The 5,000-nt window shown below is 52.7% G+C and overlaps 1 non-coding gene across 1 annotated transcript in view; it reads left to right on the top strand.

Moving 5' to 3' along the window:
• The first annotated feature begins 3,945 nt into the window (after positions 1–3,945).
• The window catches only part of LOC124773336, a 1,909-nt gene continuing 854 nt past the window's right edge, over positions 3,946–5,000 (top strand). Inside the window, exon 1 of the ribosomal RNA XR_007014604.1 lies at positions 3,946–5,000. This exon is cut by the window's right edge and continues 854 nt beyond it. This is a non-coding gene — a ribosomal RNA (small subunit ribosomal RNA).

Below are 5,000 nucleotides of genomic sequence, written 5' to 3'. Positions count from 1 at the left end.
CGGAAGTTTCCCGCACTCGTAAAGTGCAATCCACCCCTATAACTTGCGTTTCATGAAGAGTTATTTCCAATATGCGACATTCCCGCTGTCCCTATACATGAGCCGCGACCTGTACCACTTACGAGCGAGAGACGCGATCGCGTTGCTCACTGTACGGCGTCCGATACCGAGCCATCAGCATGTCGGTCCCCATGCGCGTTGCACTCGCACTCGCAGTCGCAAAAACGTGGGGCAAATATATTACGCGGAAGAGCTATAACAGACCGAGCCCCACTGCATGGGGGGAGTCTTTGTCACTAATGTACACAGATGGAACATTTTGGACTGGAACCAGATTACCCGTACACACGGCGCTGATTAGTAATCAATGCAGAGCCATCAAACTACAGCAAATATACACAACTGTCCGTATACATGCTGAAAGAGTCTGCCCACAATGGGAACCACACGTCAGCCAGACACTCTGATCACGCACCACTCTCTGCTTCTAACAGGCGCACATACAATATGTAAGCACCAGCATGGAACAACATCCAGTGCATCTTCTCCGCCACATTACACAATCCACACTATCACAACCAGACCAGGAGGTCCATGCGGAAAATACAATATCCCAGCCTTTCGACATCCACCATTGCGCAGACCAGGCACCAACACCCACACATGTCCTATACAACGGTGCACCCAACATCACAATAGTACCTCCTGTCACAGCGCACAAACAATGACATGAGTCAAAGACACAGGTCTCACACAAGCATAGAATTGGAGCGCCGCCTCTAATAAGCCAAAGGTGCATCCTGACGTGACAAATCTGATCATGTCACAAGCATTCACTTACTATAATCACTATCAACGAACCTGCCGCCCCCGCCCCCCCCCCTACACCTTTCCTTACAACAACGTGTAACCTAACCTAACCTAACCTAACCTATGTTGTACCTTAACCTAACCTATGTTGTACCTTAACCTAACCTATGTTGTACCTTAACCTAACCTATGTTGTACCTTAACCTAACCTATGTTGTACCTTAACCTAACCTATGTTGTACCTTAACCTAACCTATGTTGTACCTTAACCTAACCTATGTTGTACCTTAACCTAACCTATGTTGTACCTTAACCTAACCTATGTTGTACCTTAACCTAACCTATGTTGTACCTTAACCTAACCTATGTTGTACCTTAACCTAACCTATGTCGTACCTTAACCTAACCCATGTTGTACCTTAACCTAACCCATGTTGTACCTTAACCTAACCCATGTTGTACCTTAACCTAACCCATGTTGTACCTTAACCTAACCCATGTTGTACCTTAACCTAACCCATGTTGTACCTTAACCTAACCCATGTTGTACCTTAACCTAACCCATGTTGTACCTTAACCTAACCCATGTTGTACCTTAACCTAACCCATGTTGTACCTTAACCTAACCCATGTTGTACCTTAACCTAACCCATGTTGTGCCTTAACCTAACCCATGTTGTGCCTTAACCTAACCCATGTTGTGCCTTAACCTAACCCATGTTGTGCCTTAACCTAACCCATGTTGTGCCTTAACCTAACCCATGTTGTGCCTTAACCTAACCCACGTTGTGCCTTAACCTAACCCACGTTGTGCCTTAACCTAACCCACGTTGTGCCTTAACCTAACCCATGTTGTGCCTTAACCTAACCCATGTTGTGCCTTAACCTAACCCATGTTGTGCCTTAACCTAACCCATGTTGTGCCTTAACCTAACCCATGTTGTGCCTTAACCTAACCCATGTTGTGCCTTAACCTAACCCACGTTGTGCCTTAACCTAACCCACGTTGTGCCTTAACCTAACCCACGTTGTGCCTTAACCTAACCCACGTTGTGCCTTAACCTAACCCATGTTGTGCCTTAACCTAACCCATGTTGTGCCTTAACCTAACCCATGTTGTGCCTTAACCTAACCCACGTTGTGCCTTAACCTAACCCACGTTGTGCCTTAACCTAACCCACGTTGTGCCTTAACCTAACCCACGTTGTGCCTTAACCTAACCCACGTTGTGCCTTAACCTAACCCACGTTGTGCCTTAACCTAACCCACGTTGTCCCCTAAAGTAACCCACGTTGTCCCCTAACGTAACCCACGTTGTCCCCTAACGTAACCCATGTTGTCGCCTAAACCTGCTCTGTAATTGTTATACGACTCGTTCAATTAGTGTAGTGTTGCCCACCCGCAACCCTCGCAATATAGTTCGCTACTCGCACTGCCCGCTCCCCTGTGTATCGCTTCATGTTAAACACCTTGCAAGTCTTGCTGACTTTCCACATGCTCCTGCTGTACACTGTAATGTGGATGGCAGCAGGACGTACATGCCGCCCCTCCCCACGTCCCCACCTTGCCCCCCTGCCTTCGCAAGCTGGTTGGTGAGAAGTTTGCATGTTCAATGCCCTTCGCATGCGACGTACTCAGGCTACGTTGTGGTGCGGCCTGTGTCAACCGTCCGCTAATGTCGTACGCGTAAACCACAATCTGTACTGCACATTCGTCCTTATGTACCGAATGATACATCGTGGCACATGTGTGACCGTACAACGACTGCGCCCAAAAACGGCGGACCATACAGTGCAAATATTGTGCACGCAGCTACGTGTCGTCTCCCTATGAGAGCTGGATTGCAGTGTGGTACGCCATAGAGACGTGTGGGAGGAACGGACGCCGTGGATGGCGATCAGCATGAGCTGTCTGTTGATGTATTCGGACCTAGTCGTCTCTCCTCACACACCGTGATGGCATGGTGCACCGCGTTCCATATCTGCGACATGCTACAGAGGCCGGTTGACAGTCGTTCGAGCAATGGACATCGCATACGTACGGGGGCCACCTTCCACGTATTGTCTAGGCGTGCACATTTTGTTGCGTGTATGTGGGCAGACGTAGTGTGGCGTGACACCTGACACAGGCATGCAATAATCGTTGAAGTTGCAAATGGCGATGGACGCCTGCGTTTTCTGGTGAAGTTACGCAAATGAACAAATGGTAACCTGTTGTGGTGCGGTTGTTCTCGCTAGGGGTGAATCGGTGATGGCGACGATAGGTTGAGGTACGAACCGGTTGTTCCAGCGATACCCACCATGCCGACGAAACTGAACGGCATCTGGGTGTGAAGCGATACGCGGCGGTGGCTGGGTGGGACCGTCCCCGGCCGGTGAGGGGGCGCCTCCCGGCGTGCTGGCCGCGCGGTGCGTGGGCGCACGCGCTACAGCCGGCTGGTGGGGGCGGCCAGTGGCAGGCGCGCCGGCCGACGGACGCGGCAGGCGTCGCAGCTGCGCGCCGGCGCACCCTGCGCGCGGCGCCGTGCGGCCAAAGTAGGTCCTCGCGGGCCCGGTGCGAAGCGCGGTGGACATCTTCAGTGTGCTGGTCCGATTGAGGACTGTGTGCGTTGAGGATGCGCCGCCGCCCGGCGCTCGGCGCCGCGACGCCGTCTGCTGCTCGGTCGCCCCAGCGGTTCTCGCTGGTGGTTTGTATCGCAGCTGTGCGGATGTGTTGGCGCGTGCGCTGTGCTGGGAGAGTTCGCTTCGGCACCCAAGTGGGGCTTTTGTCCTTCTGTGGCGCTGGCGTTGGAGCTGCCGGTCACCGTAGGTGGCGCGTGTTGTCTCCCGCCGGCAATGCCACGACAGCACGCTCCCGGGCCTCTGTCGGCAGCGGCAAGCTCAGTTGGGAGCACGGGTGGTCGCACCGAAAGCGTCTACTCGCCTAACTCCGGGCGATTGCGCCTCTCTCGAACCCGACCAAGTACTTGGGACGGCGCTGCGCGCCGCCGGGACCTGAGAGGGTTTCGAGGTGTATTGTGCAGGGGAGCTCAGCCTCCTCCTGTTTGCAGAATGATTGAGCGGACGCTTGCGTGTTCGCGCGGGCCCCCGGGACACACTCCCGGGCGGCCGGCTGCTCAGCTCTAGTTGACGCAGCTCCCTGGTTGATCCTGCCAGTAGTCATATGCTTGTCTCAAAGATTAAGCCATGCATGTCTCAGTACAAGCCGCATTAAGGTGAAACCGCGAATGGCTCATTAAATCAGTTATGGTTCCTTAGATCGTACCCACGTTACTTGGATAACTGTGGTAATTCTAGAGCTAATACATGCAAACAGAGTCCCGACCAGAGATGGAAGGGACGCTTTTATTAGATCAAAACCAATCGGTCGGCTCGTCCGGTCCGTTTGCCTTGGTGACTCTGAATAACTTTGGGCTGATCGCACGGTCCTCGTACCGGCGACGCATCTTTCAAATGTCTGCCTTATCAACTGTCGATGGTAGGTTCTGCGCCTACCATGGTTGTAACGGGTAACGGGGAATCAGGGTTCGATTCCGGAGAGGGAGCCTGAGAAACGGCTACCACATCCAAGGAAGGCAGCAGGCGCGCAAATTACCCACTCCCGGCACGGGGAGGTAGTGACGAAAAATAACGATACGGGACTCATCCGAGGCCCCGTAATCGGAATGAGTACACTTTAAATCCTTTAACGAGTATCTATTGGAGGGCAAGTCTGGTGCCAGCAGCCGCGGTAATTCCAGCTCCAATAGCGTATATTAAAGTTGTTGCGGTTAAAAAGCTCGTAGTTGGATTTGTGTCCCACGCTGTTGGTTCACCGCCCGTCGGTGTTTAACTGGCATGTATCGTGGGACGTCCTGCCGGTGGGGCGAGCCGAAGGCGTGCGACCGCCTCGTGCGTGCTCGTGCGTCCCGAGGCGGACCCCGTTGAAATCCTACCAGGGTGCTCTTTATTGAGTGTCTCGGTGGGCCGGCACGTTTACTTTGAACAAATTAGAGTGCTTAAAGCAGGCAAGCCCGCCTGAATACTGTGTGCATGGAATAATGGAATAGGACCTCGGTTCTATTTTGTTGGTTTTCGGAACCCGAGGTAATGATTAATAGGGACAGGCGGGGGCATTCGTATTGCGACGTTAGAGGTGAAATTCTTGGATCGTCGCAAGACGAACAGAAGCGAAAGCATTTGCCAAGTATG

The sequence above is a fragment of the Schistocerca piceifrons genome, unplaced genomic scaffold (genome assembly GCF_021461385.2).
Source record: "Schistocerca piceifrons isolate TAMUIC-IGC-003096 unplaced genomic scaffold, iqSchPice1.1 HiC_scaffold_951, whole genome shotgun sequence".
Lineage (NCBI taxonomy): Eukaryota > Metazoa > Arthropoda > Insecta > Orthoptera > Acrididae > Schistocerca > Schistocerca piceifrons.
This window is presented reverse-complemented; position numbering and strand designations above follow the sequence as displayed.